The sequence below is a fragment of the Nanorana parkeri genome, unplaced genomic scaffold (assembly GCF_000935625.1).
Source record: "Nanorana parkeri isolate BGI_ZX_2015 unplaced genomic scaffold, ASM93562v1 scaffold77, whole genome shotgun sequence".
Lineage (NCBI taxonomy): Eukaryota > Metazoa > Chordata > Amphibia > Anura > Dicroglossidae > Nanorana > Nanorana parkeri.
Genome location: NW_017306345.1, coordinates 2451385 through 2477018, shown reverse-complemented (window position 1 = coordinate 2477018; position 25634 = coordinate 2451385). Strand labels below are relative to the sequence as shown.

At 39.1% G+C, this 25634-nt stretch overlaps 1 protein-coding gene across 1 annotated transcript in view; it reads left to right on the top strand.

Annotated features, from left to right (window-relative positions):
* Positions 1-7245: 7245 nt before the first annotated feature.
* The window catches only part of FOXP4 (forkhead box P4), a 72326-nt gene continuing 53937 nt past the window's right edge, over positions 7246-25634 (top strand). Inside the window, exon 1 of the mRNA XM_018576780.1 lies at positions 7246-7763. The gene's annotated coding sequence lies outside the window, so the exon portion shown is untranslated. The remainder of the gene's footprint in view (positions 7764-25634) is intronic.

The window sequence follows — 25634 nt, the reverse complement described above, 5'->3', positions numbered from 1 at the left end:
AGGTTTTTCTCTTCAATGTTAAGAATAAAGAGAGGATGCAGAATGACAGATAACATTTTACGTAAGTTTATATTACACATGTAAAGGTGCAGTGCACAAAGGCTGCGCATGCTAGAAGATTTACAATTATCCTGTTATGAAATGAGTCAAAAACACTTAAGAAAAAAATGATACGTTATTTTGGTTTCCTTTTAGTTTTTCTTTTTGCCATCAGCAGGATGAAACCTTGAAAGTGAGTAAGCGTCAGAGAACTGTCAGCGTGTTTTTAGACTACATAAGTGATATAAAGAGATCCACTTTCAGTAAGGATTTCCAGTGAACACGGCTCAGGGGCAATTTAAATTACTTGCTAATTAAAGTAAGTGTAAGGCATTTTATTGAAGCCCCCCAGAGTATAACAAAGCAGACACAGTGATTGGATTCTATTTTTCTTCTGTGCTTCAGGCATCACGCCTCAGAACTGCTCCTTTCAGTTTATTTTGGGTTGAACACTTTCCTGCAGGATTCGCTTACCCCAAAGAGTCTGGGGTGTAATGGAACATATGTTCTGCGATAACTGGCTGATCACAGAAGCTTCGATTCTGCTTTTCTCAAGAACATTCCCCTTTAGCATCACCTGCGCATCCCTTTCATTTCTAGTTCCCACTCTAGCCTGTGTGTACCGCTATCTCGAGTCCTTACCACACTAGAAAAGAATCTGAAAAGCCATTTTGTTCTTGAATTAAAGCAATGCACTGTGTGCTGTAATAGATGTATTCTACTTTAGACATTATCTCTACACTTCATGTTTCATTTGACATGGTGCTTCCATTTTTGCAGTAGCTTACACATAATGCTGTCATTTTAGTCCCTGCCCCTGAGGGAGTATACTGTATACAGTCATACAAAATTGCACACACAGTAGGACCAACTTTCAGTGGAATCCGCTGAACATATAAGAATGTTATTGGATTTGTGGAAAGAAGGGGAGCAGCAAAAAGAACCCACATAAACACAAGGAGAAACTACAAGGAGAAGCATATAGTGGGCTCCAGACTGCAATACTTAAATGCTCTTCACAGTATTTTACTTCAGTATGTCATTTATCGGTAACGTTAAAGTACGGGCGAACGGGAGTCTTGTAGGGCGCCTCAGCATGCACATGAGTGGGAAAACTGTTAGCAGTGTAAACAGCCGGTGATGGCTGTTCACATTCAAGCGATCAGGCGTCTCTAGACGCCGACGCCGGTCCCGAGATCCGCTGTGCCTGGTCTGGCCGGGACCGGCACAGCGACTCTGTCACTGGAGACCAAAGGGAGATCAGTACACGACCTCCCTTTGAACTCCTCTCCGGTCCCCGAATGCAGGAAGTGATGTATGTTACATCACTTCCTGCATTCAGTGTCACTCTCTGATTACAGATGCCAGTGAGAAGCTGCTAATAAACATGCGTCGGGTGCGCCTATGGGCGAAAACGAGGATTGCGCCCATTACGCCGCACATGTTGCACATTGCCGTGAACGTCGGAGTGAGAGCAATAATTTTAGGGCCATTAATTAGTAATAACACTAAACTGATGAGGGGTGAAAGCATTTAAAGCGTCGCCTATGGCCAATTTTGGGTGTGGTCATTTTCTGCGATTTTGCGGACACGCACAATTTTGAGGCTTGACATGTTTGGTGTCTATTTACCCGACGTGACCCCGTCTTTTATATTTTACCAAAAAATTGGGGTGATAATAAATGTTTCATAACATTTCATAGGTGAACAGGTTTTTTTTTCAAAATGTAGGGTACTTTTTTTGTTATATAGTAAAAAATAAAACCCCCAGTGGTGATTAAATACCACCAAAAGAAAGCTCTATGTGTCCCCCCAAAAATTGTATAAAATTAGTTTTAGTACAGCGTTGCATGACGGAATAAACGTCAGTCAAAGTACCGCAGCGCTGAACACTGAAAAATGGCCTGGACAGGAAGGGGGTTCAACACCCTGGTCTTCAAGTGGTTAAAGCTAAACTCTGAGAAAAATTAAAAACTCGCCATGTAGCAGATCTCCTTCTGCACTGCAAGGGTTACATGCTCGTTTAGCACAAAAAAAAAGCTTCTTGAAAATTAAACTGCTTTTACTTTGGTTAGGGTTTTAAGGGTTACAATTTCTTCTTGCTTCTATTTCTTTGAAATGTTAGGAGGGGCTGTGATGGGTCTGAGGTGGCTTGTCCATTGTATGTTAATGAAGCTTATCAGATAAATGCAATCGTCAAATGTCAGTCCCAAGTCTTTCCATTAGGACAGACCACTGTGAAAGTGCTAAGAAAAACCTGGAATCAGCCATCTTGCCTAATTTAACAAAACATCTAAACGGTAAGAATTTTTTTTTAACCTTATTTTTCAGTATGCTGTGTGAAAAGGAACATTTAACCAACATATAGAGGGGTTTTCACAAATTTGAGTGCAGAAGTGGAAATACACTCGAATTACAATGGAAGGCCCATAGATGCAGTGGGACAGTACACAAGCTGGGGTGTAGGGGAGATGAGGAGAGCATTCACTGCCTGGAAGCAGGAAGCAGGTAAGTAAGACTGCTTTGTTTAATATCCAAGACCTAAATAGTGCAAAGGGGGTTTTGTGTTTTTCCTGGAGATAGGCCAAGCAGAATTCTCATGTTTTGTCCCTTTAAAGTCCCTGCAAGTACAGAAAAATATCTGTTCGATCTGCTGGAAATGCACTCAGTCTTGTTGTGGACCAAAAATACACAGAGTTTGTATGGACTGAATGGTATCAGCCCTCCCATTGTCTCTTACTAAACTACTTACCCACTGTCACTCGTAAGTTACCCATACACTCTCTATGGTCTTTCCAACCATAATCGATCAGTTGATGGGAACCCAACAATTTTTTTACTGTACTGGACAAATTTTCTCAAAGGGTGAGGCTAGAAAACGAAAATGTATGGATTAGTGCAGTTTTCGTACGAAAAAAATTACAACAAGAACACTGTACATGCGCAAATGAAAATCTGTTCTGTGGATCGACGAAATTCGGTGAGTTAATATTCCTAACGAATGTTTATCGAAATTAGCATTGGTCTGTGCATGATGGGGTATTTGAGCTAGAATGAAAAGAGGGTTCTTCGTAGTACCGAAAATTTCAGAAGGAAAATCTTTAGGTGTATGGCCAGCTTTACTCTCAGATGTTTACAACCTAAAAGCTCATCTTCCTGTAGACCAAGATAGGAACTAGGAAAATTATTTGAGATAACACAGCACATGTGCAGAGGACACAGGGCGGCTCTGAATTTCTGACAAGATCAAAAGGTTTTTTGCACTTTTCAAACAGATATAGCAAGTTTCCAATAATTAATTGGAACCAAAAGGATAGGTGAAACCCGCCGTGACATCATCACGCACTCGTGTGATGTCATGACGTCATCATGTCATGCACACTTAGCTGCCGTCAGCCATCTTGGGGGCGTTCATCCGGCGGAAGAAGGTATGCTGTCATGTCCCCTCCTCTCTTGTGCAGCTGTTGGGCTCTCTTTTAGTATGTCATTTAAATAATTACTAGAAGGAGACTGTTATTAGGCTTAAAAAAAAACTTGCATTATGCAAGTTTTCCAAAGCAGCTCCTGTACTTTCTGTGCATTGAGGGACAGCACATGACTGTGAATGGGTACAATAGAACAGCATGGAAATCTCAGTGTTGAGCATTGAGGCTCTTCAAATTGCTCAGGTGTGATTGAGGGGTTGAGTTTACATATACTCAATGAAGTACAAATGCAGTGACGTCACTGCACTTGTAATCCATTGACACTTCCTTCCGTCCTATAGCTGAACGTCTGTATCTCAGTGCGCACAGGTACTGGGATTAAGAATCTGCAGGAGCCAGAGCATTACATGCGTGACCCACAAGCTCAAATGCAATAAAACAATAAATGCCATTTTTTTTCCTTTATCATTGTGTGTGCATTTATTATTTCTTTTGCAAGAAATGGACTTTGCCTTTAATCAACAACATCAGAGACAAACTTTGGCAAATAATCTGTTCACTTTACAAGGGAAATTTTCCCTTAGTTTAGTGAATGAGGTAAAGCTCTGTTGACTTCTTTATCCAATCATGTGCAAGCTAAAATACTTTTTTTTCATCCCTCATTCCAGGGCCGTAGCTACCACGGGGCAAGAGAGGCAATCGCCTCAGGCGCAGCTGAGAGCGCTCATAGCCAGGGCCGGCCTAGCTGCATCCCCTTGCCCCTGTTGCCATGGTGAACATAGGGCACCATTGGCAACAGAGGCGCCAGGTGGCCAACACAGTATAAATATGAAGAAGTCACTTGCACTCCAGCTTAAGTTCAGTCAATAAGTGGCCAACACAGCCGCGGCTCGGCAGGGAGAAAAGGTGTGGCACAGGCACCAGCTTCTCCTCGGATCCCCGTTGCTCTCCCCCGCCTGAATGGGCAGAGGACTCTGTGTCCTCAATCTCTTTTTCTATTTCAAAAGAAAAATGTCAGGGGTCTAAATATAAAATAATAATAATAAAACATATATTAAAAAACAACCCCTCCCACACACACACATATTATTAGACATGTGCAAAGAATAAAAATTTGTTTCAAACGAAATGAACGGAAACTAAAAATGTTTAGTCAAACGAAACAAATTTGTATGCTATTTTGGATTTGGCCACCAGCATGCTCTCCAACATGCCAGAGACGGGGCACATGATGTCACATGACACATGGGCTGGTATAACACGTCTGTTGGGGGGCACAATTTTCTGTTCTTGCCTCGGGCGCAAACGGAGCTAGCTACGGTTCTGCCTCATTCACATCTCTGGGATGAAGGAACACACATGATGCCACACGTGGACCCGCATTGCATGAGACTGCATGTTGCAATGTTAGGTGAGCTGCAAGCCGTCAGGGTTGGAAGTAACAGGTAAGGGGAAAAGGTCACAATCCAAGATGCACTTCTTTGAGTACGATTTAGCCAGGTAGGGCAGCCTATTCAGATGACCAGACTGCCCTGACCCAACACACTTACCATGCTGTATTACAAATGTGTGAACGGGAGCTTAATTATTTTTTGCACGTGATTGGGTTTTCCTTGTATTCCAAACTGCCAGAGCTGTCACTGTTTAAATTTTTTTGAACTTTATCTGTAGTATACAATGTGTACACTCCATTCAGGTCCCCGCACATGGGGCGCCCTGAGGTGGCATCCAGTGCGCTGCCAAAATAATCCCAGCATGCTGCTATTTTCCACCACGCACTGTCCATCACACCTGCATTGTGGTGTGAACAGGACACATAAAACACCATTATTTTCTATGTGTCCTATCAGTGACCTGCATTCATCCAGTGTGGTAAAACTAGGGTTGCCACCTTTTCTTCAAGTGAAACCCCAACACTCTAGCGACGAGCGGACATTTTTTTGGGGAGAATGAGTCGTGGCTTATTCATATGTAAATGGCACCACCCATTCAAATACAAATATCACAGTTGAGACTATTTTCAGTGGGGGGCCAGTAGCCCCTGTCTTAATTTTGGTTGCCCCTGTCTGCCTGACATCTTGTGTCCGGGTTTCTGAAAGCCAGGCACAGCATTCAAAGCCCGGACTGTCCAGGTGAATCCTGGACAGGTGGCAACCCTAGGTAAAACGTAGGTCACCGCCGTATGCGTGAATGAGGCCTTAGGCCCCTTTTACATGGCCGTCTATTTTGATCAGCAGGGAATATGTGCATGGATCCCCTGCTTCTCGGAGCAGTACAGAACTGATCTCACTCTTGTGACATCCGTGTCCATTCATTTTTTTTCCTTCATCTTGCAATGGAGGAAGAAATTGAGCTGTACGGACCCATGTTAGGTCTATGGGTTAGTCGGATGTAAGCAGACATGTGTCCGATTACATCAGGTTCCACCTGATTCGTCAAGATCAGGTCCACCAAAATGGTGATCTGATGTCAACAGAGGCGGGTCCGATTAGATCCGGCTGCCAATAGAGAAACATTGGGCTTCCAATCTGCCTGAAAAAGTGACCGGTGGACCTAATTGGACTGTCCGTGTGAAAGGGGCACACTAGCCCATCTGCTGAAAAACTGTGTTTCAGAGGACAGGCTAGTGTGTTGTAACCACTTTGATAGAGTGCGTTGTATTGCACACTGCTAGAACTGTCACCGTTTACATTTTTTAGAGCCCGTTCACACCAAAATCGTAAAGAAGGTCTGTTGACTTGCAATTTCAACTTCTGTTGACTTCCATTGTGTTTATTTAAATGAACATGTCCTGAGTGGACAAACATCTTTGCATTTGTTTCTTTTACTTCTGTTCCGTTGCATTGCGATGACATCTGTTTTTGTTCCATGAATTTTTTAAAAAAAGGAGGCTCTACAATTTTTTCATCACGCTGCCGACTGCAATGGCTCGCAGGGGTGTAAACTGGTCCCATTCTGTGCCCTTGTGTAAGCGTCCTTTAAAAACAGACTGCAACGCAACGAGTCTGGTGTGAATGGGGCCCTAAACCTTACGTGGAGTGTACAACGTGTCAAGTCCCCGCACGTCAGCACGGTCTGCTGCGGTGCCGCGTGGGCAACCTGCAGTGGGATCCATTGTGGTGTAATAAAATGCATGTTTGCATTTTATCGCAGCGCCCAACTATCGCACCTGTTGTGACGTGAATGGGAGGGGAAATAATTATTTTCTATTTGTCCTAGTGGTGACCTGCACGGTACAGCGCGGGTCGCCTCTAGATGTGTGAATGACCCAAATCCTTTCATCAGCGTTCACATTTTCATTCTCTAAACTGTGTAGGAAAAAAAGAGAGACGCTGTCCGTTTGCTGCGGGCAATCGCACCATGATACAACTTGCGTCGGACACTTTTTCTTCGTGCGTTTCTTGTATTTTTTTTTTCAACACAAAGAACACTGGGTGGACTTCAACTCTCGCCATCTGTACTTTCCCAAACCTACACGGTCCTGGAGCTTGAAGATTTGTCACACACACAGAAAAAAAAAACAGCAAACAAAACAAGTTAAAACTTTTTGTCTCCCCCACACCCCCCTTGCCAATGTGCAGTCAGTAGGAGGCCACAAGAAAGGAGTGGCAGAAGAAAAGCGGGCTGGAAGCGTCCTCTTTGCCGGTGGAGAGCTGCTCTAGGGGCTTTTTTTTTTTTGGGTGAATAAGCCCTGTCTGAATCCGCGTGTGCACTGACATGTGAAGAGGCGGCTCACATTTCGTGCCTAAAGAGAAGAGCCAATCTTTTCTTCTTCCCCTCAGCCTGCCTTCTTTGCTTTCAGTCTCAGAGCTGGTGTCTTGCAGAGAAGGAGGAGGGGGCCGGGAAAGGATTGTCTGAATTTTTTTGTCTGTGTGTGTTTTGGGAGGGGGTGCTCGGAGCAGATAGAGGTGCTGCTCTGCTCTTGTCTTTGTAGTGTCGCGGTGGGGGGGCGAGGAAGGAGTTTTTTTTTCCTGTTCCTGAATCCAGTCACTCTCTGCCTTGGAAGAAGCGAGGACGAGCTCTCCTTTCCTCTCAAGTTTTGCTGGTCGCGTGGAGGGGATATTCCAGTGTGGCCCCTACGCCTGGGCTCCGGGGAGGCTTCCACCTGCTCCGCTCTGGGGCACACACTCACACTGACACGCTCACATTGCTGTGCCTATGCATGCCGCACCGTTCTGTGCCGGGACTGCAACTCCAAACTTCTGCCCCCTTCACAAGTTTCACTGATGTTCCCAGTCGTTGCATGGATTCTGTCAGTGGCAGCTCGCTCCTAGGAAGATACTTGGAACGTATCCTGAGGTAAATCTTTCTCTACAGAAGCCTATTTTATGAATGCAATTTAAAGGAGTGCCCAAATCACCCCCCTTCCAGAAGGTAACCCAGTGCTGGATGTATATGTAAGATACTAGACTGTGAGGGGAATTTATCAAAACTGGAGCAGCTGCCCTTAGTAACCAATCAGCTTTTCTCTTCAGTTTGGTCAGTTAAGCTTTAAAAATGAACCATAGAAGCTGATTGGCTACTATGGGGCAGATTTTGTCTGCTTCCGTTTTGATAACCCCCCCTGTGTGTGGGGTTTAATAAAGCATATTTGCGTCAGTGTATTAGAAAGCCCTGTGGCGAAGTTGCAACAGCTTTCTTGCTATTTCAAGATGCAGGTAGCTCTTACGCGTGACCCTTTTACGTTACGGCGCATAAGGGATTTTTGCTGGGGGGGGCAGAAAAGTGCAGGTAAACAAGACATTTTCCATGCTGGAGTAAATTGTGTTGCACGTGTAAGTATACCAAAGTATTCTAAACCTTGCCGACAGTTCAGTGAATCTGAGAGGACAATGGCCAGCGACACCTAAAGTCGCAGACCTTGTGATTTCCCAAGCTCTTAGATAAAAAAAACCACATTGCAACATTCAACATTACAGCGTCCTTTTTTATCTTTTGTTTTTTGTTTTCTTTTGTTGTTTTTGCAACTTGGATTTAAGGAAATTCTGAGGTGTGCTGGCCATCTGCTCCCTTGGATTTATCACCGTAGGCCGTGCTCCCTTTTTTATTGGTGGGAAAGGTGAAGGAATGGGATCCACTTGTGTCAGGTTACAGGGATCTGTCACAAGTTGCCCCAATTGGGAGACAGATTACTAACGAGTGTCTATGATACTCTTCCAGTGATTGTTAATGTGGTTTTGTCTTTGAGGTTTTTTTTTTTTTTAGTGGGTGAGTCCGGCAAACAAGTGGAAAAGTAGCCTTTCTTGTTGTCTGAGCTCCACAAGAAGTTTGGTAAACATTAAGGGGTTTAGTCACATGATGTGACTTTCCCAAACATTCTCCATCCAGGTGCTTGTGTTTTCTATGGGAGGAATTGATTCTCCACCAGCGAATGTTTGTGAAGGTCCCATAAATAGATCCCTTAGTGTTAGTAAACCAGCCACATTACCTTCCCCCAGGGATGATAGTAGCTGAGCAGACCTCCTGTTATGTTAATATACATGGCACGGATTCAATGTCCAGCTTGGCAACTTATTCTAGATTGCCAACAAACGCTAGCTTTGCTGTGGGGTTTGTTTACCAGGAAAATAAAGCATGCTAGCCATGTGATGACTCTGTAATAGATGCAAGCATTTTTTTTTTCCAAAATATTCTTCCTGCTGATTGTACATTTGGAAAACTCTGTGCTAAACTCTTTCCTATTTCTGCTTGGACCTCAGACAAAGGGGGTACACTCCGAAAACGTATCCTGAAAATGTAACTGCAAATAGAAAAAAGTATCAGAGGCAGGACTGTTGTTGCAAGTGCACTAATACACCCTCAGTCACCTTACGCACATTTTGATCGCATACGTTTCTCTTGTAGTTCATAGAGTGGTGTGTAACCTGGCGTTTAAAGCTTGTTGGCAACTATTACAGCAAATAATTGCGTCTGATGCGCTTAATTTCATGCAGCGCGGCTGAAAAGGATCTCCTGACTGGGGTTTAGGGCAAATCTTGTGAGACTTGCCTGTCACTTCCCCATGTGCTAACGAGGTGACAGTAATCAGGGAATGATTGCTCCCATTATCTGTGTGGGTGTTTTGGAGTGTGTGCTTGGTATGTAAATATATGGAGATATGTTGGGAATATAGATGCCAAAATATACATGGTTATTAGAACGGATGCCAACATCATTTGCATTATCATATAGATCTGCAGATGCGGTAAGCACTCTCTTTTTTTAGTGTACTTCTTTAACTGTGTGGCCCGAGGGCTGCCTCTTCAAAGCCCACTGCTCTAAGCATGCACGTTCCCAACTGGTGGATCTTTTTTTTCTGCATGCAGCTTTTGTTACATCTTTTGTCAGACACAATTTCAGCCCTGTTAGCACATGTTCGCTTTCGGAAGATGCATCTGTTGCTATGTATGCTTTGTTATGTACCCCAAATCATCTATGTGGTCTGCGTAAGCATCAACTATTCACACCCTACTGCACACTACCTTTTAACACTTTTTAGTTCCTATGTAAAGAACTGAGGTGGCCACACACGGTCTGTTTTTTCATAAGATTTGATGCAAGTCAACAAACTTAAATGGCAACCATAGCTTTTTATAAAGAAACAAGAGTTGGAAAGAGCAGATGACTGCCAGAATGATTTTAAAACAACCTGGAAAGTAATGTTTTCAGATGGGTGCGCAAATCAGATAACAGATACCAATTTTTATGTACTTCTGTATATTTTAAGAACAGGCCATGAGTTCAAAGATTTCTGATGCTTTTCAAAGTGCACATGTTAAATGAAAATGACCAAACATCCCATAAGTCATTTAATTTTCATATAATGAACTAATACTATTGATAGTTGACTTTGAACTTTTCTACAGATGTTAAGATGGTGAATTTTGCAAAAAATCGGGCCATGTATGGGCAGCCTTAGTTTTCCTCTGATGTGGGACATTTTTTTTTTTTTTCCTGGCCACCTCTGTCTGACCTTTGCTGGCTCAACCTTCATTTATGGCCTTGCAACTAAAGTGCTCGTTTCTTCCTAGAAAGCCTCTTGTGTGTCTTTTGTTTGTATACTGTCGTCAGGATGGCTAGCATGCATACCTTTGTTTGTACATAGGTTAATCATTACATGTATAAGTCAGAGAGAAATCACTACAATAAAGAATTGTTCACATTTTCATATGGATTGAGGAGTTTACAATTTTTTTGTAAAGTGTGACATTTTACCTTGCAGACAAGTGTGCACCTTGAAAGTTTTGCAGTGCTGTGATTTAGTATATCTGCATTTGTTTCACCATGTAACAATACAGTGAGTTCTAGTGTAAGGGCATGTCTTGGCTGTATCAGATGTATCAGTTGTATAACTATGGTGCTTGATTTTTTAATTTTAATAACGCTACTTTAAGTCCCACTATCCAAAAGACACATTAAAAAGCATTTTACTACAGTAATGCTAATAGACGATTTATATAACAGTTACCTTGCTTTCTATATTATTTTAATGCCTTCTTTATCTTTTAAAATGTTTCTTTTTAAGTCTAAATGAGAATTCCATGGGCAATATTAAAGGTAAAAGGAATGTAGTACAATATAAACACAGAGGAGAAAATGAACTTGCAAAAAAGGGAGGGTTCAGTGAGAAATAGTATAAGATATGAAATAGTGTCTCTAAAAGTAGCAAAAAAGTTGTCATCTTATGAGCCAATACCTTTACGAATCTACTTTATGTCAATATTGAAGGCTCAGGAGTAGTAAGGAAGCTGGCAAAGTGACCCATTCTGTTTTTGTAATTTTTTGTGAGAGCTGCTCACTGCAACATTATACCGAAAATGCACATGAAATCCCAAACAGACATGACTATATGATTGTTTTAAGTCATTTATAAATAATAGCACCCAGTGCTTCAAACATTGTACCAAAAATACACATGGAATCCAAAAATTCAGCCATTGTATTATTGTTTTTACAGGTAAGTAAAAGTTACATTTTAGGAGTGCATGTGGATAACAGGAAACAGTCGTGAAAAGGACTTTGTTGGAATGCATCTCTATTTTTTGTTTTTGTTTCAGCGATTGACAACACAGACATGGCTATAGGATTTATTTCAGTGGTTTATAAGTAATAGAATAGATTAGTGACAAAAACTAAACCTTTCAAACTCACAAAAGGTTTTCTTAAAAGAGATGTATATAATTCTTGCATACAAATAGGACGTGCATCTTAGTACCCAAATCTTTTTCTAGTGATGAGTGAAAGGGAACGTTTGTAAACCAGCCATGTCTTCCCATCCCTCTGTTCTATAGTTCTACATTTGTAAACACAGAAACATTTGGCTTTTGCTCTGTCTCCTTCCTTTTTTGCATGCCCTGGTTTAAAACTGCGTGTCACTATTCCTTATTTGTGCACTCGGTTTTATGTAAGGCTTGTCACTGAAAAATGTTAAAGGCTGCACTAGACTGGTTAAAAAGTTTTTAGGGTTCTAATAGTTCCTCTCATCAGTATCTGGGTACCCATCCATCTGTTACTGTGCAGTGTCTAGATTTCTGTTGTCCTCTCTAGTTATGAAGGAAAGTTGAACACTGATACATATGCCAAAACATAGATGGCATTTATTCTTACATTCCTAAGCAATGTGCTACTGTCTAGTTTGCATGTAATTAAATTTAGGTTGTAATGCTTAAGGATTTCCTATGCTGTTTCGGTGTATTGTGTTACTGAGGTTATTAGCAAAAAAATTGTACATTAATAATAAATAAATACTGTAGACAGAATTATATCTTTCATTTATTTGGTCCACGGGATTAGTATGAAGAATTTATGTCATACAGCAGGCATCTATGCTAATGTTTTACTGTCTTAGTGAATTTGACAACTATTATATGTTTGTTGTCAGGAACACTTTAAAAGCTTCAAGTTCTTTCATCCTAAGAAGAATTCCCAATTTTCTTTAGTTTTGGGGGCTTGCACCCCATTGAATAATATACTCAAGCTGTAAGAATGAAGTTGTGTATTTTTTTTTTTTCTATATAGACAAACACCTGTTGTGTTGGATGCATTGCCAATGTGTTATGTAATGTAGCATTACTTGTGAATGTTTTCTAAATGTCTGTGGGGTGTTGTCTTTCAGGGAAGTTAATAGATCTGATTTATCATCAGTACTGTTGATCTGTCTGAAATCACAGAGCATTTTCTTTCTAAAATGTTAACTCTAAACAAACAAGGTCCATAAAATGACAGTGGAAAGTTGCAGAGAATAATGCTACAAGAAATAAGTGGCTCAGTTATCACCCAGTCAAGTCATAGGCTAAATTGGAATATGCTCTAAAACTACATGCTTCTATCTACATCTGAGTTGGGGTAAGGTAACACAGGGGATTGAAATCAGAGGAAAAGTTATTTCTGTTTAGCTCCTTCAAGGGCAGAGAAACCAGCTGCGAACCTCTGTCGGAACAAGGATGTAGTTTTTGGGTGAGGATGGGATATTTGCACAGCTGAGACCAGTATGTCCTAAGGGAGGGGGGCATGATACTGCACAGTCACCCAACAGCGGCTCTCAGACCCCATAACTTTGGTGTGTAATGAGGCAGGAAATGTGCCATTAAAATCCAAGCGTGTGCAGTGAGGCCACCACAGTTGCATATTCTATAGCAAATGTGACATTGCGTGGGTGATCCTGTCAGCGCTACACTTATTTCCTGTGAAACTATATGACACTGGGTGTTTTTGGACTAGTGCGTACCACATTCTTTGACACATTTAGGCTTATTCAATACATGGAGCAAAGTCAGGAAGCCCTTAGCAACCAAAGAGAAGTACTTTTACTAAACTAATACCAGTATAGATTGGATCTTGAGTGGATTACTGTACTTTGCGCTTCTTTATTTTTCTGAATAAATCCAGATGTGTGCTTTTGAAAATTTGACATTTGGGTCTCTTTCTGTATTCTTTTGTCTGTTACTGCTGTGCATGGCAAAGATCTAGCTGCAAGCATTTTAAATTAAATTGCTGCTACACTTGTGTTTCTCAACCCATCAAACACTGTTTTGGTGGACTATAGGCCAATGTCATGACATGGACATACAATTAGAATTTATATAGTTGTTTACATATTAAATGCAGCTTGTCAATTATTATTTATATATTGACTTATTACCAATATTACAGGATAAAAAGATAACAAACAAGGCAGAATAAATTGTATTTTATGTCATTTATATGGAATTCAGAAGCCAGTCTGTCCTATTGAAAAGTCAGAAGGATTTTTTTGAGGAGCCAGGTCCATTGACAAAAACCTCAAAACATGGGCGCCAGCTGTAATCTTAAGAGCATTGGCTACCTGGCTCCTGGGATTTGTCCAGCCCTGTTTTATGATAACATTGATCAGTAAAGAACCTAGAGAACTTTCCATGGAAAAGAATTTATAGGGATAAATCTCTAAGACCAGATGTCAATTCTTTGAAAAGGACTAGTGGTTTGAGATTTATCTCAACTGTAGCTTCCTTTTAAATCACTGTTATCTAGATACAATGGATGGCTTCATCTTTTGTTAATTTAATCTGTCAAAATCTCTATTTGGCATCCAGTAGTGAGCTCTTGGAGAGGCAGCAGTTCACTAGATAAAGTAGCTTGCTTTGACAAGTTTGCCAGTAAAATTCAGTTTTGATGTGCCTATTTTTAAAATAATTTTCTGCTCTACACAAGTACATGACAAGGGAGTATTTATTTTGAATTTTTTAGCTGTAGTGATAGTTTTTAATAAAAGGTACAAAACCCTCTGATTTTCCACTGCTTATTACTTGGCAACAGCAGCATGAATGAAAAGGGGTAACATGGTTTCTTCGTTCTTTCTGTCTGCTCTACAGCACTCTAATTTACCTTCAAATGGCAATGACATTGTTCATTCTTATCAACAGCTCAACTGGATTTAATTGTGCCTCAGTTTTGATTTTAAGCTGCTGGTATATACAACAGAATCTAACATGGGTTTCAAGCAGTATCACAGACAAATTGTGAAAGTATGAATGATCTGCATTCAGCCTTCCTTAGGTTTCCTAAAGCATATGCTTTCAAAGTTGAATTGCAGTTCAGGATGCAGTCTATGGATTCAAAGGTAAAATCATTTTTATCTGTTCTACACCATTGTGATGTACATATGTTTTCTTATGTACTACTCAAATGGTCAGGAAGTGTCTGTAAATATCTGGTGTGCTTAACTTTTAGCACAAGTGCATCACAGAGTACTCAACAAATCTCAAATGACAACCTGCCGATGCATGTCACTCATCTCGTTAGTGCAACAAAGGTATCTGTAAATGAAATTGGGGCTCCTGTTAGGTACCTCATTGGAGGAGAAATTGCTGACATGAATGCATTCTTGACATCAGTATTGTGTAAGATTCTGTCATCCTGATGTTAATCTTCCACTGTGCTCGCGTGACAAGGAATGCAGAAATAATAACAATAAAATGGAAAGTAGATCATACTGTTCATTAGTTTTGATATGTGAAATATCGTTTTCCCTTAAAAATCCATTTGAGTACGCGGGAAAATACAATGTGTCTAGAGTTAATGCTAATCTCTATAAGCACCTACCTCTGTTTCAATTTCATGTTTACAGCATTTTGGCTATTATTTCTAGTGATTTTGCTAATTTCCTAATGCTGAATTAGCCGATGTTCTGCTATCTGGAAATATAGTGATAACAGCACACATGGTGGACTTTATAGCTTATTTGATGCCTGCATTTTAGCTTTTCATAGTTTTTGAAACTATCTTTGAGCTTATTAAAAGATTAATAATCCACTAAATTAGCAATGCTGGTTGTCCGCTATTAAACCGCTACTGACAACAGTATCTGAAATAAAGAGATGGGCACTGAATTTTCTGTGAAAAGCCAATTCCTGTCTCCACGTCTATTGCCTGAGAACAATTCTCAGTCAAGTGAAAATGCAGCGAACAGACATAGCATGGTGCCTTATGTATATAAACATTTTTATTTGTTGGTTCTTTCATCATTACCCTGCTGACATTGTTTGTATGTGTTGTTAGATTGGTAAAACATTGGAGTTGGATGTGGTGCCTTATGTTCAAGGTCCTGTGCCAGTGCTAGCCTCTCAGCATGGATGTTCTCCCTATCTGTATGTAGGTTTCCTTGAAGGCTTTTCTTTTCCCTTTAGATTTTTTTTAGACTGTAAGCCCTCACGGGCAGGGCCCTCCTTACCATCTTGTCTTAAATTGTATTGTGACTGTAATGTCTTCCTTATATTATAAAGCACTGTGCAAACTATTGGCGCTATATAAATCCTGTATAATAATAATAATAATAATTGGTCTATTTGTAGATTTGTTATGCTACCGTAGTTGGTATCCGATTTCACCCACCATTAAAAAGATTCCAACAGCATTTGTAATAACCCCTTGGCATATGTGGGATGATCTTTAATCATAATTTTAGAGCCGCAACCATATGCAGCATTAGACACAAAAATCTCCTACTTTACTGGAAAATTTGTGTTGAGGGCATAGTAGCAATTGGGTCACACTCAGAGGTAGGCCATTCATTAATCAGTCATTCTGGAGTAATGCAAAAAGTCTGTTTAGTAAAACCATGTGATGAAAAATATTCAGCATGGAATGGGATGAGGTCACATATTTATTGTATTGACAAAGATCTACCCATTAATAGCCAGCTTAATTTCCACTGGACTGAGACTGGTATGCTTAAATAAAATGATCTGGTTTTCATGCGCTCCACAAATGATAACCATAGAACCCATTTTATAGAGGTTGAAATTATATTGACTTTACTTTAAAAGCTGCTCTGGGCAATGTCATCATTCCTTTTTCTCACAATTGTACTTAAGAAAAAAAAAAAAAGTAAAAATTATTTGTAGATAGATTCTGCCAATTTATAGAAGATTTGTTTGATTTTTTTTTTTTACTAATAATGTTTGCCTTATTAAACTGGATATAGTTCATTATTTTCACTGAAGAAAAGCTAGAAGGTACTTTCCTGTGGATGGTATAACTGTTTCATTATTTATTTTGTTTTATTTTAGTGGTTTTTATCCCCCTAAATTTAAAAGTTGCAAGTTTCCATTTTGTCTCCACATAGTAAGACTGTAATGAGCGTTTCATATTGTGCAAGGAAAACCTTCATTCTGAAGCAGCCCAGTTCTTCTTGCACTGTTTCAGAAATTCAAGAGCATATTTTGTAGGATTTAAACATTTTTGTCCTGCGTCTTATCTTTTCACATTGTATCTATAAATCTTTGTCTTGTCTCTGCATATTGTATTTTGTCTATGTATATTGGCTGCACATCTGTTTCTTGTCTTTATTCTGTCCTGTCCTTGTACACCATCCCTGTGTGTATTATGCATGTGTCTATTATGTCTATATGTTGCGTCTGTACGTCTTTGTCATGTCTACTTTTATAACTTGTCTTGTGTCTCATAAATACATAAGGCTGCTCTGGAGCAGATACCTGACATTCCTCCTATAATCTGTTTCACTCTGCACTTCATATACTGTCTGTTTTTTGTGCACTATATGAACTGCCAGACCAGAGCTGGGGATAAGGCTGTCTGATTAATGTATGTACAGTTCAACTAATGGGATCAATAGACCCTTTATAGTATGGAGGATGAATTAATGTAGAAAATATGTGCTTTTGTCTCATGCTAATAGAAAAATATGGTAAGATGAATGCCCAAATGTTTCCAACACATTCAGCATATTATACTTGCGGATGTTTTGAAGTGTCACATACAGGTCAATTTATTAAGTCAGTGCCAAAAGCAGAAATATGGAATAGTAAACCATAGGAACCACATAGTCGTCACCTTTTGTCATTTTGGTGCAGCCAGACCAATGAACAGCGATTGGGGAACAATTTCTATGTGCGGCTGCTTTATGCATATTGCTTTACTTAAAATATACTAAATATATCTGAATTACACATCTAAAAATTATTTCTCGGATATTTTAAGACTTTCTCTTTTTTAATCCTGTTTTTCATATTGACATATTTTTTTATAATTTGTTTTGTATTCTGATTCTGTTGATGTTTTTTTTAAAACTAGGAGGAGTATATTTATCTGTATGTTATTATTAATCAATATAGACCAATGTCCGTAGTTGTAAAGAATACATTTATAAATTGGCTTATTTGCATACAAGTTTAATTGTATTTTACTGACACTTTTGCATTATTAATATTTTTTCACTTTGTTCTTTATTATCTTGGTTTTATTATCTATTAAGTCACTTCATTGCACAACACCTTATGAAACAGCTCTTGAAGTTTATAAAACACCTTTCAAAACATTCACCGCTCAAAAGAGCTTACAGTCAAATCCTCTTATAGCCTCACAAATACACATCATCAGATCCTCAGGAAATTACAGATTGTATGACTCTTACTTAAAGTGTATCTAAAGCCTAATTTATTTATTTTTTTGATAGAGTGGAAATGGTTTAGAGGCCCTTTCCTGATTTTATTGCTACCATATTGGCCCATACTGGGCAGATTCGCCCTCTGTAGTTATCCTAGTGACTATTGTCACCAGGACTGCAATACAAGATTTTAAGTGGTCTCCATGACACAAATTAAGGGACACCTGTTATAATTGGGACACCTGTTTAGGAGAGATCTCCCACACTTTGGAGAAATTTCCTTCCACTCCTTGTTGTGTGTGCAGGGCAGGAAATGAAGGGAAATATTCCCAGTAGGAAACTTCCTACTCTATCCAAAAAAAGTTTTGGCTTACGATATACTTTAGGTTTCCTAGAATACTGAGTATATATCTTAGATTGTGTTAAAAAAAACTAAACTGCTAAATTAAGAATAGCTTAAACTGACCATGTTTAAGTAAAGAATCACATAAGCTATTTTTTTCAGCCAGAGCAAGTTGTTCTTTCTTAATTTGGAAGAAATTAAAATGTTTTAGCTAAGGGTAATGCTGTGTGTTACATTTATTTCCGTGGGTGCTATCAAGAGATATAGTAAACTTCAGCCCATCAAAGGAATGCTCCAACTCCCTGGCCCATTTATGGCCCTACCATTTAAGTTGCTGGGTTTTGGAAAATGCCCATTAAGAGCTATATGGCCGACTACTTTAACATACGTACTCTAATTGCAGTTAGAGATTGGACATGTGCCCAGCTGGAGAAATATGCTTGTAAAGAGACAAAATGTATCTCTTGATGCTTTTCATGGAGGTAAACAGCAGTTTTATCTCGAAGAAAAATTAACTCTTGAGAATTGCTAATTTGAAAGTGTGCAAAACAGTCAGTTTAGACTCATCAGCCCTAAAAAGCTGACCATAGTTTGTTCATCCCATAGCCATGCATACAACAGTCGTGCCATCATGTGTGGGAGGGAAGTATTGTGATTGAACAAGGTTATCAAATCTGTCCAAAGTGGTCAGCCAGTCGGGGTATACAGATGCCATAAACATGATACTGCTGTCCGATATGACTGAAAACACACAGATTGGGCAATGTAAATCTCATGTGTATGGCCAGTTCACGTTCTCAATAGGAAGTGGGAAATAAATGCAGAGCATGCTTTTCTTTTTTTATTTAGAGTAATTTATGTTTATATTACATGTTCATTAATTAGCGTCTGACATGTGCGTCATATATTTATTATGGTAAGAGATTTTGAAAGGATGTATTGCAATCTTTTTAAACAGTTTGACCATGTATTTTTTGATGTCATTCCATATTTTGATTATTCTTTCTGTTCTGTTCTAATAATAGGTAGGATAGAATTAAAAGCAGAGATTGATTAGTTTTTCCTTTCCTATATTGTTGCATGCGATCATACCTGACTTTTCTCTGTACACTGCAGATACATATATATTCCAGTTATTTATTTTTATTTATTACAGGTATTTATATAGCGCTGCCAGTTTACGCAGTGCTTTACATAGTGCACATTCACATCAGTCAGTTAACCCAAAGCTATATAAGCATATTCATAATCATTTAAAATAAAGGGTGTTGTCAGGAAATTTTTGTGACTTAGCAGTGTCTTTGCAAAATACTTTTCATGCCTGTGTGAAATGCCCTGCTGTCTTTTTCAGTGCTGAGTTCAGTGGTCCTGTAACATGGCCAAAAATTCTGCCCATTTGTTCTTTTGTGGCAGGATCACAAGCTCACAAAAACTGTCAATAGTGTTTTATAATTGCCAGATGCAGTACTTAAAGTGTCTATCTGACAGTGCTGTAGAGTATCTGTGTAACACTGATTCTAATTATGGGCCTATGTCAAGAACATATTCTTGATTGGCATTTCCTATAGCTAATGGGCTTTAACATATGCAGGTTGGGAGTTTTAGAGAAAGTGGGTTGATTTACTAAAGGGGTAGAGGATATTTAATTAGCTTAGTTAATAAGGTGAAGCTTTGTTCGATTTGAATACCCTATCAGTAAAAGGGAAATAAAAAAAAACAGGAATTTTTGCTTGCACTCGATTGGGGGATTAATGAGAACAGATGTTTAACTTATTCACTGAACTAACTCAAGGTTTATTTTGCAAAGTGAAATATATCTACTCCTTTAATAAATCACTCTCATTTGTCTTATGCCACTTATTATGGATCAGATAATAATATTGACCCTATTGCAACATCCCACAAAGCATTGAAATTCTTCAACCTAATTTTTAAAGGTAGTATGTAAACACATAATAGATGTAGGCTCTACTGTTTGTTTGACCTCTTAGGGCCATTTCAAGAATTTCTGGATTTAGCGTAGTTATCTCTACTCATCTTTTTCTTTATCTTTTTTTGACTGTGGTCCACATATTATGGGGCCAAACTAAGAAAATACCATGATTCTATTATCTCCTGTTTGTCAAAAAATATAAATATGCATAATGGCATTAAACTCTGCGTTTGACATTTTTCTAGAGTCTTTTAAAGAAATTGGGACTGAAAAACCTCAATAGCTACCCTGCAAGAACTTGGATTGTTGAGATATAAAACATCAAATAATGTGAACAAAAAGTAGTTTTTGCCAGAAATGTCAGCCTTTTTTAAACATGGGGCATAAACACCATGATACTAAACAGTGTGTATTGGGAAATCTGTTAGATTTCACTAGTGTATGGCCCGTTTGAGAGAACCAAAAACTGATCTTCCATAACAGACATTAAATTAAATAATAATATCATGCTTGCCTAATTCACCAAAACTCTTTTTATTGCTTTATGTGTGGTATGTGGTGTTGATGCTTTCACAAACATTATATCACAGAGAAGCCCTTAAAATAACTTATGGGTCTTAGGGAACCCCTTTTAATAATTACTATATCTACAGAGTACATTAGCATGAGCAGTACTTTGGGATATAGGAAAAAATTAAAGAATAAGGATGTGGCACACTTAGCATTGGTGGTCAGTGGAGAAATGCCTTTTAACATTGGTGATCAGTGGAGAAATTCACCTTTACATTGGTGGTTAGAGAAAGATGCTCCCTTACATTTCTTACTTTGGTGGAAAATGAAATGTTCCCTACATTAGTGGTCAGTGGAAAAGTGCCACACTACATTGGTGCTCAGTGTAGTCCTCCATTCCATTGGTGTTTAGAGCAGTGCTCCCTTATATTGGTGATCAGTAGGAAGCATGCCCCCTTACAGATACCTATAAAGATCATTGGTGCCATTAGTAACAGAGTCAGAAATTGTTCTAGGCACAAGAAACCCCAGGGTTCCAATGAAACCTGGTTGAGAAAGGCTGCACTAGACAGTTTAAGAAATAGTTATTTCTTGTGTACTTTCGATACCTTTGGTTATATGTTCATCTTTAAACTGATAAAATTGGGAAATTTGATTGCAACAGCATCCCCAGAAGGCAGTCTTAAGGAGTCAGTTATTGTTCCTTTGTAAATAAGTTATTGTGTTTACTTCTGTGTGTAGCATTTAATAATATCATAAAGCATAAGATGTAGAATATTTTAGGCATCTAAAACTGAGATAACTGAGGTGATAATAAAGCTAAAACGGATATGTTAATTTTTAATGGTAAACTTGCAGATCTAAAAGGCATGTCTAGCCTTTTCAAAGTTTTCTTGTAGATATTTACATTACAGAGTCAAGCTTGATGTACATCACTGTTTGTTAATATTTTAAAAACTCTGTCCCTAGGTCTTATATACAATGATATGGTTGCAACTAGGGATCATTGAACCAAGTAAAGTTCACTTCGCAGGAAGTTTGGTGAACCCAGCAGGCAGTCTGCAAACCCCAAACCTATTGCTAAACGCTATTGAAGTCAATGGGAGCCAGACCACAAACATATTGCCGAGTACTACGGGTGCAGTGGGAGCCAAATCTTGCTTTTTTTCCTACCCTTTGTACGGCTAAGAGGTGTGTGCAATAAGCTGCCGAAAGCAGCCGAGTGAATAACCAAGCCAAAGTGAACGACGGCTATTCACTTCAGCTCAGTACGGCTGATTTTAGCCGAACGTCTACAAAAGCAGCCATACATCAGCTGCCTTCGAAGTGCAGGAGCTGTTTGACTCAGCCGATCCAACATCTGGATTGGCTGAGCCTGAAGCTCTGGCAGTTCACTCACTGCCGTTCGCCCCTATTCTCATAGGGGCGAACAGCAGTGAGTGAATAGCCATATGTCGCCGAGTGGCATTCGGCTCGGCTATTCTGCTCGCTACCTCTGAGGTAGCGAGCAGAATAGAAAAAATAAAAACAAATGAAAATGTAAAAAAAAAATATTTAAATAAATGTAATAAAAATTGAAAAATTAAAAAAAGTTAAGAAAATGATTTAAAAAAAATTATAAAGAAAAAAACAAACAACTTGGGGTCCCCCTCCCAAACAATACTAGATCCTTTAGGTCTGGTAGGAATGTTTGGAAGGACCCCTATTAAAGAAAAAAATGCGTGGGGTTCCCCCCAAAAGTCATACCAGGCCCTTTAGGTCTGGTAGGAATTTTTAGGAGGAACCCCACCCCCAAAAATGGGGGAAAACAAGTTTGGGGTCCCCCCTAAAATTCCTAACCAGACCCTTGATCCGAGCACAGGTCTGGCAGGGAAGGAAAGGGGGGGGGCGAGCAAGCACCCCCCCATTCACTAAAAGATTAAATAAAATAAAAAGTCCAGACTTTTGAAAAAATCCTTTAATTGAAAAAAAAACCACAACAAAGGATTTTGACAAGTCCTTTATTGTAAAAAAAAATTCCAAAAAATGGATCCACCGACGTAAGGTCAATCGACGACGACTTTGTGAAATAAAAAATAAATTTAAACAAAAATAAACTATGCCTGTTGACCTGACCGCACGCGACGAACTCCCGTTGCAGAATAAAGAATCTGACAGATGCCGGCAAAATATGACATATGTGACATCACCGCTAGCTCTGCCTAACTGTTTACTAACTAGTCTTTCAGCAGGTCCAGGGCAAATTAAAACAACTGGGCGGAGTCGGCTGTGACATCAGGGCTGGCTCTGCCCAGTTGTTGTTTAATGACAGATCAGCATCCCCAGGTCATTTCAGGACGCTGATCTTGTAATTACTGTCAGCCGTGATATCTCGGGTGGCTCCATTCAGCTGTTGTCATTTACGGTTGTCATTTACTTAGCAGTGTGAAGCTCCATTCCTGTTAAATACCCAATCATGTGCATGTGAATTTAAAAATACCAGGATCTTGTTTTTTTTCTGGTTGAATGAACACTTTCACTTTTTTGATGCAACTAGGTGAGTGAACCTTCTCTATGCCTTTAGTATATATACCTCCTTAAGCTGCCAGTTAAAAAATATGCAGTAAGCAATTGAGAATGACCTCTAGTTGCAAGTTTACCAATCTATATATTTAATACAATAACAAATTTAGTAGGAGCAATCTTAAAAAATTCCTTAAAAATGCAAAGTGTAAATTCAGGCAAAATTTGTTTGTAGAAAGAGTAGAAAAGGGTTAGAACCTCTATCCTCTTTTTATTGCTGTCTGCTGTCAACAGGGAGGGAAGGAAATGAGATATCCAATGGACACAGACAGAAATAAATAAATAGGTGATGTAGGTTCTGTTCTTCCATCTCTCAAGCGACTTTTTGCTGAAGGAGCCAGGCTGAAAATTGTGGGCCAGACAGTTTAGCATGGATGGAGAAATCTGTTTTTCTTTTGTTCAGCCCGCAGCCCCATTAATGTGTTGGCAGCTCTAAGGTGAACACTCAAAATATGGGTCAACTGAAATCTCACATTTGCCTATAAAGTAGTCCACGCACATCTAAAAAAAACATTCTCTACCTGCACCGATGTAGGGGCTGCTGGCATGGTCTGCAGTGCTCAAGTTATATATAGAGCTCAGGGCTTACTAAGGTTTGGACCTGTATTTCTATCCATTCCATTTTGAAATTGATTATTTGCTAAGGAAGGTTCTGTAACATAGGTTACAGACAATTCTATAAACTGTTGTTCCACATTGGACTTCATGGCTTTGATTTACTAAAGGTTATTCATTTAACCCTGTATAGCTGGGTTCATATTGATTGGGTGAATAATCAATCATGTCAGGGTGGAAAAAAATACATATAAAAAAATTAGAAATTCCTCTTTTCACAGTTGGAAGATTAAAGTGAAGAAAGCTTCACAGGGAAAAGTGAACCTTCTACTCCTTTAGCAAATCGTGTCCACTGAGCCTCTTATGCTTGAGATTGGACACACATAGCTTTAGACTCTTCTTGCAGGTTTAAAAAGCTATAGAATGAATATGCATTTTTCTCAATTCTGGTCTTAGGTGGCAACTTAAAGTGAATATTTTCCAAACACAATTAAGGTTGAAAATAAATAGCGTGTTTCTTTCAAACTATTATTAATTTAACATGTTATTCCTCTACATTGAATTCTGAAAAATACGATTGCTGCTTGCCCGCTTAAGACCAAGAAAAATATTTGTAGATGATGTGTTTGCACTTCCTACAGTGGTGGGTAAAAAATTATTTTGTAGGTAAAAATTAGAAACAAATGGTACAGGCCTAGTTAACAGTGTAATTTTTTTTTCATTTTACTGTAAGTTTAAAAACAATGAGTTTTAAAGTATGAATTCAGGTATTCCATTCATTATTTTAGTACCCCAGATATGATGAAAGAGTCTGTAAATCTTACTGACCTCCATTTGGCCTTTGCCCTAATTTTCCAAGTGGACCTTGTATCTTTTCTATCTGCACTTCCAAATGCACATATGTTGCCAGTCAGAAAAGTTCTCCATATACTAGAACAGTGTTGGGAAGTCAAAAGTTTAGAACTTCAGGTTCAGCAGATGGAAAAAAGTTGAAGTTAACAAATTATGCTTATAGATGTGTTCAAAACCTAGCCCTTATCCTCACAAGGTCAACTATGATCTTGTTAATGTTTTAGCTATGCATATCAACATTATTGACTAAAGCCAAATCCTTATTTTTTTTAGTTTCGGATAGAGTGGAGAGGCATTAAAATAGGTCCATTCACTCCATCTGCGTTGGAGCTGTGCTGGCCGTTGTTTCCAGCGCAGCCCCAATGCAAGAGAAGGCATTTTTTCTTGTCACGGAATGGTGCCCATTCACACCACCACATTGCGGATTGAATGATATAAAAGTAGGGTAAGCACCGAGATGCAGCACAGTACAACTGCCTTGCACCCCGCTGTGTCCATAGAACTGAATGTAGAATTCCAATAATGTTCTAACAATAATAAAAGAACAGCGCGATGTGTTGGGATCAGCGCTTCGGCACTGTGCTGGGGCACCGCCCACCATACACTGTGCAGTTAGCGCGGCGTCTCGTTTGAATGGGCTCTAATGGGATAGACTGGTCCCCTACACCATTTGCATCCTATTTCACTGTTTAGATCGTTACAACGACAGGTGAAATAAAATGCAGGGCTTGTTTATAAAAGACAGAAATTTATATTTTATAAAAACTTTTTTTTTAAATACATGAATCCAAGCAAGTATTAACCTCCCGGGCGGTATGATTATTCAGGATTTTAGGTACCAAAACCGGTACATTGTTTTTCAAGCAAATATGTTGTTTTACATTGTAGGCCTGTAGTTCTTAGTAAATCCTAGGAATAACTCACCTAAATCTGTCCAAACAAGAGTCCAGTAGACATCCCGGGTATGTTAAAGTTTGAAAAACAAAATAATAAATTATAATATAACAAATAATTAGAAATAATTACACAAAACAATAATATAATAATAATAAA